Consider the following 12,145-nt stretch of genomic DNA (forward strand, 5'->3'; position numbering starts at 1 on the left):
TCACAACTGTGTTTCCCTCCAGTGCTGATCGTGAATGGTTTTTTTTAAACAAACTTTATTGATGTACCACATTCTTATTCGGTTGTTATATACATTGCATGTTGATAGTTTTCATTTATGTACTGCAAGCACATGCTAGTATATGCGTAATTGTGTGTGTGCGCGCAGTCATAGATTAACACATTAAAGCAAAAACATTTACCTGGTGTATGTGTAAGAAGAGTATATCTTTCTGCAAATAGATTATCAACAGAACTTCTAACATCTCACCTTGAGTCCCCCCCCCCCCCCGCCCACCACCCATCTTCTGGCCCGACCTTTCCGTGTGACAAACTGGGGAAACTACACGTGTAAATAGCGCTCGTCCAATCTTTGTAATATTGTGCATGTTTATGTGGCTCAGTTATTACTCGGCAGATCCTCCATCTAGAGCCTCATATAGTGGTCTTTACTGTGGGTTAGGGGTGATGTGGTGCGGTAATAGGTTCAAGTTTTTAAACCCTTCCAGAGTAGTATCCCATTACATTGAAATTGGGTGTTTGCGCAATTCTCGTGCCTCTTCACGCCTGATTGCCGCGCTCTCCGTGCTGCTCCAACGTATTACCTCGTCGCACCATGTAGATAGTGTAGGGAGTCTGGTGGATTTCCATTGCATGGTAATGGCGCGTATAACTAGTACAAGGGCAAGATCTAGGAAGCGGAGTTGCACTTTTTGGGCGCTCTTGCGCCTGCGCAGCCCCAATAAGCATTCAGTTATATTGTCTGCAATCTGTAAGTGTGTCACCGCCCCAATTGCATCCTGCACCCCCACCCGGTAGTTACTAAGATGGGGACATGCCCATAGCATGTGGACAAAGCCCGCCTCCTCAGCCTTACGAGGGCAGCAATGTTGGGTGTCTGGGAACATGCGATGTAGGCGACTCTGGGTTAATTAGGATCTGTGCAGCACCATATTTTGTATAAATTTAAGTTTGGCGTTGCGGAACACTCACCTGGGATGCTCCAGTATACTCACCCACGCTTTGTCGGAAAGCGCACAATCAGTAGTTTCCTCCCATTTCGTCAGTGAGTGGGACAGACGCCTGCACACTGACCCAATGTATAACCATTTAATGAGGTGTCATCTCATACCCATGTCATGAGTGTATGAACTAATTCATGCGATGGAGACTCGTGTCGTTGAGGAGCCCATGTCTTTTTAACGTAGTGCGACACTGCGGCATATGTTAAATATAGGTGTTCTGGCGCACCTGTGACCTGTACAAAGTTGTCATGGTCAAGAAGGGTGTTGTCGTTAAACAAGGCTCCAAAATGTTCACTCCGTTTCAACCTGTCGTCCAGTAGGACAGCCATTGTAACTAGCATGCATAGTAGTAAGCCCTTAAGTCGGGTACCCCCAGACCTCCCTTATGTGGTTCCAGCTGAAGTTTTCTAAGGCTCACTCTTCGGCGCCCGGTATAAGATCCAATAATGTGTCTAGAGTGCGGAATGTGGATGGGGGGGGACTAATATTGGCAGATTAGCGAACTAGTGTAATAGGCGGGGGAGTTCCACCATTTTGGAAATAGCCACCCTCCCCATCACCGAGAGCGGTGGTGACGTCCAAAATGACACGCTCCAACGTGATGCTCTGATTACCCTCAACAAATTTCCATCGAGTTGATCCGAATGTGACCTATATATCTGGATATCCAGATATTTGAATGTGTTCTGCGCCACCGATATGCTGTAGCTGCCAACATTGAGTAGATCTGGGTGGGGACCCTCCCGAATGTAGAAGGCATTCGATTTCCCTTCATTGATAGCAAGGCTGGAAATACGTTCGAAATTAGAGAAAATGATAGCAAGGGACTCAAACTGTTTTGTGAGGTCCTGTAGGTACACTATAATGTCATCCGCATAGATTGATATCAAGTGAGTCACGTTACCGATTGGTATCCCCAAACGCTCATCCGTCTGTCTCAACGCGAGTGCTAGCGGCTCTATGGCCAGGTCAAGTAGTAAGGGGGAGAGGGGGCACCCCTGCCTTGTGCCCTTATGTATGGTGAAATCACGTGAGATGTGGGCGCAGGTGCGTGCTCTCGCAGTGGGGGCTGTCTATAGTAAGCGCGCCCATCGGAGATATTCAGGGGGGAGCCCAAACCTCTTCAGGGAGGACAACATGTATCCCCATGTGATAGAATTGAAGGCTTGGCGCAGATCTAGCGCTATGCAGCCTGCATTACTGTATCCCGCCGGGGTGGCTGCCATAATGTGGTGTCAGCGTCTGAGGTTTAGAGATGTACTACGCGCCGGGAGAAAAACACATTGGTCTTTGTGTTTCAATTGGTTTGTTAGTGGGGTTGGAGTCGGTTAGCCAAGATCTTACTTAGAATCTTATACTCCGACGCTAAGAGTGACAGTGGTCGATAACTCGATGGGTCTGTGTTGTCCGGCCCCGGTTTTTGGAGTGATATTACCAATGCCTGCATGGTGGAGCATGTGAGGTGGCCTATGTCTAGGGATTTCTTGTATAATTCTTCTAGTTTTGGGGTGAACATTTCTGAATATGTGCCATAAAATTCTATTGGCAGACCATCTAAACCAGGTGCTCTTGTTACGGGAGAGTCCTTTGATGGCTGCCCGTATTTCCATTTTTGTGATGGGGACCGAGAGGCTCTTCAGGGTGTCTGCTGTGAGTTGTGGGTATGGTAGGCCGTCTGGGAAATTATCGACCAATGAGTTGGCAATGTGTGCAGGTGCGCTGTAGAGGGTGCTGTAATAGTTGCAAAACACATTGTTGATCTCTCGTTGTGTGTGGACTATGCCCACCTCAGGTACATTAATATGGTGAACAATAGGAAGTGTCGGATTGTCTCTTAATATTCGGGCCAGTACTGTCTCAGATTTGTCAGCCTCCGTGTGCTTCAGTTGTGTGTATACTTTGTGGTCTATGACGTGGAGAGTTTCTAATACATCGGCATGTTGAATGCGCGTTTCACGTAATGGAGCTAATTTGGTAGGGTCATTCGGTGCTGCATGCTCCAACTCTGTCATTGCATTTTCTATGCTAATGAGATGTCTGTGTATTTCCTGCCTGGCTCCTACTGTGGTTCCGATCGCAGTGCCATGCGCTGCCACCTTGAGTGCGTCCCATTCTATTAAGTTTGAGGAGGCAGTGTTTCAGTTCTCTGAGAAATACTTCGTGATGGCAGTGGATAGTGCAGTGGGGAAGGGAGCGCCCGCTAATAACTGGGGCCAAAGCTTCCAAGTGGGGACCGGGGTAGGTACTCTGCCCCATGTACGACTAACCTCTAGGGGGTTATGGTCGGAGAAAGTCTGAGCCAGATATGTAGCGTGGATAACTTGGGTCGCACCGCTAAGAGAGCAGAAGAATCTGTCAATCCTAGTATCTAGCTGGTGTACTGGCGAGTAGAAGGAGCATTCTCTGTGTGTTTGGTGTAATAGTCTCCCTACGTATCCCAGTTCCCATCCAGTCGGCCAGCCACACAAGGCCTCAGCTTCGTGAATGTTAAACTTGACTAAGAACAAGCATTGGCAAAGCCAATAAGTCTTACCTATGGAAGAGCTTTTGGCTTTGCCACTGTTTTTAGCTATGGCTAAAAGTTTGTGGCATAGAGCAGAGTGCTGTGGTGTGGCGTTTCGTGGAGTGTAGTGTTGCATCGCCGTAGAATGTAGTTGCGTATATTAGAGTTGTGCAGAGCCGGCAAGTCTAGTGGCGTAGAGAACAGTGGCATAGACTGGTGCAGAGTAGAGTGGTGTAGAGTTCAGTGGCATACAGTGCAGTGGTGCAGAGTAGATTGTTTGTGTGGAGTGGTGCAGGATAGAGTGCAGTGGATTGGCAAAGAGTGCAGTGGCGAAAAGTACATTGGCATAAAGTAGAGTGGTGCACAGTAGAGTAGGAGAGAGAAGCGTGGAGTGGTGCAGAGTAGAGTGCAGTGACATGGAGTGCAGTAAAGTGGAGTATGCATGGTGTGGTAGCGCACTGCCATTAGACAACACCTCTTTAAATTGAAATGGCCAGTTTTTTTTGCACAAACATAGTTTTATTGATAAAAATATACAACGCATTAACGATAATGTTTGGTAATGTAATCACCTAGTGTATTGATTTTTGATTGTATTAAATATGTTTCCTCCACAATTCATAATTACAACAAATGAGCTTCATTTGTGCTTTCTTGATTCTAATATATTATGAAATATCTGCACAGTTCATTCACAGACATTTACATTTTGTTGTGTGTTGGAAAAAAGGCTTTCTTTTACAGCAAGTTTGTCACATACATCCTCTCACTTCGAGCTCCGAGAAAGAAAAGTAAACACCAAGCTCCTTCGGAAGAGACAGCCTGACTTTGACATCTGTGTTTGAATGCACAGCAAATGTGACACCCTAAGAACAAGACTTAATGACCTGTTTACACAAAGCTAGCACATGGAAGAATACAGTAAATAGGCAATGCTTCATGGGTGGGATGAATTCACCCTGGACAACCTAAAACAAATACATTTGCATGCTTTTGATTTGCTGGATTTGAGTTACAAACCACAAAGTCAATAGTAAGCAATTTGTGTGATGTATTCCTAGTTAAAGAAGCGTTCTGGATTTCCCCAAGATGCCTTTAACAAACAAGACAGCTGCACTGTCTAGTAGGCTTCAACCTGAAAGTGACTACCAATTTTGTAGCTCAGCAATGGTCCGAATGAGCCAAACTACATAGGCTTCTCATTCATTAGACTTTTTAGTGCCGTTCTCCTACCAGGTAGCGTGATTGATGTTTTTTTTCTAGCCTTTATGTTCTGTAAAGAGATGCAGACCACTATATTATCCTTTGTGCAGAGCAACTCAGGAACCAAAATGTATGACAAATGTTCTTATGATCTGGCCTCACCCAATTCGGCGCCCTGTAACGAGAGGTACGATGTGAGATGCAAAGCCTACTGTGGTTCAGATGTGTACTTAAAATCTGGCAGTCCCAAAAGCATATGTTATGGGCCAGGGAAAAGATAAGTAGGATTAAGCTAGGCTATAAGGTTTGTGCATGAAAAGGAGGTGGTGGCTGAAGGAGGCAGTAGTGTCCTATGCAAATGTGTACTAGTCTCTTGATCCATTCTGATCCGTACATGAAGGAGTTATGGAAAACACCTGTCATTTTTTTTTTATTATTCCAAACTTTATTGATAAGGAAAATAATATAATACAGTGACAAAAGCAACATGTACACCAAATTTACAATGAACCAATATGTTATGAACCCCAACACTTGTGTTAAAACATTGTAATGGGAAAAGCAGCATTACATTATTTAAGACCATTGAATGAAAAATAAGTGAATGTGATATTGTCTTTTTATAATATATTTAAGCATGGAATTAATATGAAAAAGTCAATGCTATGTTAATCGGAGAGTCCAGGTAACGGTCTCAAATACTGTTGTACAATTCCATTCTTTCTGCTATGCAAAGGAAAGTCATTTCTGATAGGGCAAGTGTTGACATCTCCAACATCCAATTTTCTATTGACATATTTATTGAGGACTTTTAAGTAAAAAGGAGCGTGGTCCCCATATTAGCTCCAAAAGCAGTTTGTGTATAATAGCAATATTTAATGTGGACTTTAAGTCAGCCCATTCCTTTGCATTGGTAGGTTTTCTTGGTTCTACCTTGTTTTTAGCCTTGAACAGCACTTCCCGGCGATGCAAAATTACAACTTTTCAGATTTTCTTTTTTTTTTTTTCTTAAATACTTTTGAACTTTCCCCAAAATTTTCTAAGACTGGTTTTAGAAGAGGACATAAGCCCCTGGGGCTATTTTGGGGAAAGCTACTTAGACTTTGGAATAGTACATTTGCTTTCCCAGTTTCCAATAATCAGGGAGCTACTTTACAGGCCTTGTTTACCACACAACATTTACCTGTATGGTTGCGAAAGACCTTGTGAGCTTACTAAGAGCTTCTGTTGGGCTTCCAGTGGTTGGATTGGTTATGACTCTCATTTGCTTGTTTACTATTCAGTGGTTTTCCTTCCTTTTCCTCTCTGGAGTATAGATTCTTACCATCCTTTTGATGGGCTTACTTGTATCCTTCCACTGCTCACTTTTAGAGGACTTATTTTTTTGTAAATCACTCCATAAGAGTCCAAATGTTCTAGCATTGGCCCTTTTGTCTCCTCCTTGTACTTCTCCCTTGCCAAATGCACACATCCAACACACTGTGTTGCTATCTTCCTTGTGTACTACTCTGGCGTGTGTGCTTCTCTACTCTGAACCCCCTCCACATCCAAGCTTAGTGTTGCTCTCTCCCTCGTGTACTGCTTTTCCTTTCAACCCCCACCGGCCTTATTTATTATTTTATGTTCTGTATTGCTTACCCCTACCTGCTCTGCCAGCCTTCGTTGGCATCTTTTGGTCTCGCCTACCAGCTTTCTGATTACAAAAGGCCTTTTGTCGGCTTACCAAGAACTTAAAGTGGACTTGCAGCCCACCAATTGCTTACGGTTGATTGGATTTATTGTTGCTCCTTTGCTTATTTTTAGGTCGAGCCTAGCGTGCGCTGCGCTCGGAGAGGGCCTCTTGGAATCACTCCAGACTTTCCCTAAACTCGTGCGTGTGACTTTTTATTTTCCACACATTCTATTTGCCTTTGCTTGTGGCTTTTAAAAATGAGAGCACGCAATTGGCCAAAGGCGGGTGCGTGTCCTAGCTTTTCTGTAAATGTTCACTCGCACGGCCTACAGCTGTCGGCAGCGGCGCACAGGGTGCCATCTGTTGTGGATCATGTTACTTTCGCTCGGACATGTCTCTTTCACTTTTGCGGCCGCGCTAGTCTTTTCGGTGTTATCGCATGTGTATATCTTTCATTCAATGTTACTGTTTCCAGGCGTGCTCGTGTTTTGGTGTCTGACATAAACTGGCAGATGCATGCGACTACTTCCTGTTAGTTGTAACAGTATTGGTTAACTCTACTCTGGGTCGTGCTGACCGATTGGGAGCGGTTTTGCTTGGAGCACATCGGCTACTTTTGCCTCCACAAACTACTTTTTCTACTCCCTCCACGCACCCACAAATCCTATTCTCAGGGGATTTTTCCATAGCGGGAATGGGATTGGTGTAGAAAGCCCGAGCATTGCCCTTCAAGTAGAACCATTATTGTTGTTTTTATTTACACAGATAGTACTTTGAGAATATAAGGAGGGCACCTTTGATGTGCTCCTGCTCAGTACTTTGAGAATATAAGGAGGGCACCTTTGATGTGCTCCTGCTCAGTACTTTGAGAATATAAGGAGGGCACCTTTGATGTGCTCCTGCTCAGCCTCGGACACGGCAGTAGCGCTGTCATACACGTTACACGGCGGACGGATGCGTCACTCGTTAGGCTCGCTGGAGGAGGACGTACGTTTCAGAAGAACTCCTACAAATATCACAGTAGTGGAACAGCAGGTATCGGGCGCTGCTCTCCCTACCATAGCGCCCGGTTTCATGTTTTTATTTTAAATTAACGCACTCTGGCGCCGTTCTCCCTACCGCGGCACCTGGTTTCATGTTTTTAAAAAAAATTTATGCGCACGGGCTTTCGTGGCCGTGCTTGTTTAAATTGTATTTCCTTCTCCTCTTACTCCTGTGCACACTCCCCATTGCTCCGGTCCCAAAAGCGAGACCTATTAGCTATGCCAATGCTTGTTTATTAGTTGACGTCTTCCTTTTCTTGTTTTTGTCCCTTCCCTGGGGTAGATCCTAGTCTACTTACGATCCTTTTGATTGGCTGACTAGTATCCTACCATCCACTTTTAGGGAACTACTTTTTTCTTTTCGGTTCCATGAAAGTACTTTTTTTTTCCCAGTTCTTTCTCGTGTTCCTACCCCCCACACTTTGTTGCTCTTTCTGTTGTGTACATCTTCCCCTGCTCCCCAGATTGCTCTCTCCCTCTTGTACTACTCCCCAAAACAGCTTTATTTTTGTTTTAAGCAACGACCCCTTTCCCTCTTTGTTGGTCTTTTTTTGGGGGGGGCGGGGAATTGGGGGGGCAAGGCAAACGGAACATTTCTACTGGGCTTTTCACCTTTAAAAGTGTTTTCCCACTCACCCAATTTTTCTTTTTTTTTTTTTTTTTTTTAATTTACCAATCCATTCAGTTTAATAAATTTAAATAATGCCTTGCATGTTATTTTGCAGCCGCAGACAGGTGCCTGCCTTGAAAATGACTCCGCTGCATCATTGTGCCTTTTTTCCCCTCTTTTGGCCAATGCGGTACAGCATTGCCAAACGCTATTGGCAAAACCAATGGGGTCCCTAAGGCGCAACTTATTGACTTTGCTGGTGCTTTATTCTTAATGTTTCTATTTTTTGGAGGGCAGCAGCTGGGTGCTTGCGCTGCTACAAGAAATGTTGTTTTCGCTTACTTAATTTTTTTTTTTATAATTTACTTATATAAGTTGCGTCCAACGTCTTACATTGATTAATTTAAAGGGAAAAAAGAAACTTGGGCCTTTGTAATTCTGTTTGTGTGTGCATGCCTGGGGGCGTTGTATGCACACTCCTACAGAATGATGTAAACCATAGCAGTGGCCCTGTCTTCAGACTTTTTTTTTTTTGGCCTATGTTCTACCGCATTGTGGAAAAAAACATTGGCATGGGAATTGGGTCTGCAATGTAAGACCTATTGGTTTTGCCAGTTCTTGTTTCTGCCTGCACTTATAGGAGTGCATGCCTTTTCCCCTCGCTTCCTTGTTTGCTTTACATTTCACCCTTCCCATTCTTCTGTTCATTTTGCTCTTCCCTCCCCGTCCTCCGTTGCTCTCCCACCCTACCCGAATTTATTTTTGTTTCTTTTATTTTTCTACCACTACATAGAGTTGGGCGTTTAATTGCCCCTGCCCTCATCCGCTCATTCCCCTCATATCCTATTCTTTGCCCGTTGCACCGCCATCAATGCGCACTTTAAACTTTATTTTAATTTAATTTTATTTTTTAATAAGGTTGTTCAGGCAATGTAGAGTAAGGGAGCCACTTTTGCCCCCGCTGATTCAGTCTAAAACATAGTCCACCCTCTCAGTTTACTGTGAGTCTTGCTGATACTAGTTCTTGGGGTGCACAGGTCAGATACTTGTAGGAATTAATTGAGCGATTCCCTTAATCGTCAAGTGTTCCTTCCTTTTTGGTAATGAACATCCAAAAGAGTGAAGTGATGACTAGAGCACCCTGTATGTGTGTCCTAACACCACATGTGTCATTTAGGCACAGAGGAATAGATTAACTTGATGCCCTACTTGCCCGTCTCCTCTCCTGTGCTCTTTATTTGAATGTTTCTTCTTTTGCTTCTCACATCTGTTCCATCTTATGCACTCAATTTCCCTCTCCCTTCTTGCCCTTTGTGTGTCTTGCCTCTTTTTCTCTAAATGTCCCCTTCCACCTCCCGTGATTCTCTGCTTGATTTCCTAAGTTTCTGATATTGAACTCCCTCTGTGAGTCAGTCCTTTCTTATTGATTGTATTTGAAAATGTTGTTTTAAATCTTGTTTCTGGGGACAAATTACCTCCTAGTTCTTGAGGTTAACACTACCACAGACTCCGCAGTTAGGGCACCACTATTCATGCAGATTATCTGAGACCTATCGCGCCCAGAGTTGTGCCCCATATATTTATTTCCTTCAGTAGACTGCATGCTCGTTTCCAGTACTGTGCTCCACTTCTTTCTCCACATCTTCTGTTGTTACACATTTTACTCTCCTCTGCTACCCACCATCCTCCCATGGTCCATACATCCATCTCATGATCTTCCTCTCAACCCCTTACCCCGATACGTCCACCTTACCGTCTGTTCCCCCACATGTCGTCCTCCCCCCATGAGTCGCATGCCCCACTCATGATCTTCCTCGCGTCCTGTGAACACACATCTATCTCAATATCTTCCTCTTCTGAACGGTGTGCAACATATCCCTCTCCACTGTCCCCTACAGTGCTTCACGTTGTATTGTAATTGCATTCATATAGCACTTGCTTCCCATCAAGAGGTGTTTAGGTGCTTTAATGCAAGTAGCCCAATGTGCTCTGCCTCCCTTACCCTGTACAAAGCGTACTATAACCTAAAGATAGACTATATCATTCTGTACAGAAGACAGCAACCTGATCTAGTGCTCTTATTCTGCCGTTACAAGCATCTGTTTTAACAGCCTCACTTGTTCTCTTTTAACACATCAACGCAACCACAGCTTACATGCTTGCTATATTTATATGTGTGACATTGTTTGTATTGTCTGTGTGTGAGATTTGTACATGCTTGTGTTACGTTTACTGACATATCAGTGGTTAAACAAGGGCAAGCATTGGCAAAGCCTATAGGTCTCGCCTATTGCAGTGTCTTTTAGCCATGTTGTTCAACAGGGGGGGGCTGAAAGTTAGAAAAAAAACTTTGACGCTGCAAGCGCTTGTCGCTTCATAGTGCTTTTTAGTTTTTGGCATGTTGATACGCATGCGCTGGCCGCAGGGAGGGGTATTGTTTACAATAAAGGGCTTGCAGCCCTCCCATTGCTTACCATTCGTTGGCATAATTGTCACTCGTTTTTACTGCTTCCTAATTGGTCGGCACGTGCCATGCAGCATTTCCTTTTCCAATTGTGGTGCACAGACAAAGCACAGGTTGATTCATTTTAATTAGTGCCCATCCGCTGCTCACGCTGTGATAAAGTGATTGTCTACTTTTTTTGTGTGTGCATTTTTATTACTGTGTGAACTCTGTGGTATTGGAGCACTTTACATGAGCACTACTTGCATTACACAGTAATGTTAGGCACTGGAGAGATTGTGATTTACCCAGAATCACATAATTTTGAGCCAATGCAGAGACAACTTTGCTTACCGAGTTCCGAAGCTCGCAGCTTTGACCATAGCACGTCATCCTTCTACCCACTCCTCCATTTTATGTACAAATAAATGCCGGGTCCAGAAGGTTTTCTTGAAGCCCCTGCGCCCATGGCCAATGTTTGTGTTGCCAAATAACAAGGCTGCTGCCTAGTGTTGATTCCACCATTCATGACGTTACTCTGCGTCTTCATTTCACTCTTGCGGGTTCTTTTGCACCCCTTCTTCCTTCCTTTGTTGCTGCTTCACTAGCTTACTCTTCTTTCTATATTCTCACATTTCTGCCTCTTTCTCTTGCGCAAAGTGTGATGATGAAAAAATCCCAAGCTAGAAAAATAAGTGCAGATGCCCAGCATCTGCAAACATTAGGCACTACAAGGGCTTTCTTTGCAGTACACGTTTCCTCATCACATACACTCATTCACATACGTTATCATAGTGATTTCTGGCCCCATTGCTGCATGAACATGGAACTTGTGTGTATTTGGTTCAGTTATTTTAGGAGTACCCCTCTGCCACAACACTAACTCCACTGTCACCTGGTACATGGGGTGGTGAGGGTGAATGGAGCAGTTTGGAGCCGCATTTCATCAGAGCTCCAGCCCCAGGTACTGGAGATAGACTTGCAGCGTTCCAAGGCACTTGTGCATAAATAACAGTCTTTATCCATGAGAGGTGTGCATATAATATATGCTTGTGTTGGACTTTAGTCAGTATGTATGCCCAGTACTGCCTCTGCCACCCATCTTTGTCTCTGTGCATCTCTTATGTGTGTTTCCAGCACGGTGCGTGTGAGCTCATCTCTGTATCTGATGTCTATCCATGTCAAGTCTCTGGCCATTTAGGATGTATGGGTGCAAGTGCCTCACTGCTTTCTTCTGTATAGATCTGTGTATCTCGCACGTGCCCAGCGCTTCAAGTGGGTGGATCACTCCATTCCACATAGATTCACTCTGTGCCCTACAATGCCACACAATTCCACTCCACTCCCCATAATCTAACTCCACTCCCCACACTGCCACGAAATTCACTCCATGCCACACAATTCCACTCCATTCCACACAATGCAACGCAATTCCACTCCTCCCAATTCTACTCCACACTGTGCTACCAATTCTACTCCTCTCCACACAATGCCACTCCTCAATTGAAATTGTATTTATATAGTGCTTACTACCCCTGATGAGGTACTGAAGTGCTTTGCTGCATGCCACTCCACTCAACTACACACAGTGCCACACATTTTCACTCCAAGCAATGCCACCCCACCCCATACAGTGTCACTCCACGC

At 44.5% G+C, this 12,145-nt stretch overlaps 1 protein-coding gene across 4 annotated transcripts in view; it reads left to right on the forward strand.

The window, feature by feature from the left end:
* TRIT1 (tRNA isopentenyltransferase 1) overlaps nt 1-12,145 on the forward strand; it is a 181,590-nt gene that overhangs the window by 15,640 nt on the left and 153,805 nt on the right. The gene's annotated exons all lie outside the window — the stretch shown is intronic.

This window comes from Triturus cristatus, chromosome 3_2 (assembly GCF_964204655.1).
Source record: "Triturus cristatus chromosome 3_2, aTriCri1.1, whole genome shotgun sequence".
Lineage (NCBI taxonomy): Eukaryota > Metazoa > Chordata > Amphibia > Caudata > Salamandridae > Triturus > Triturus cristatus.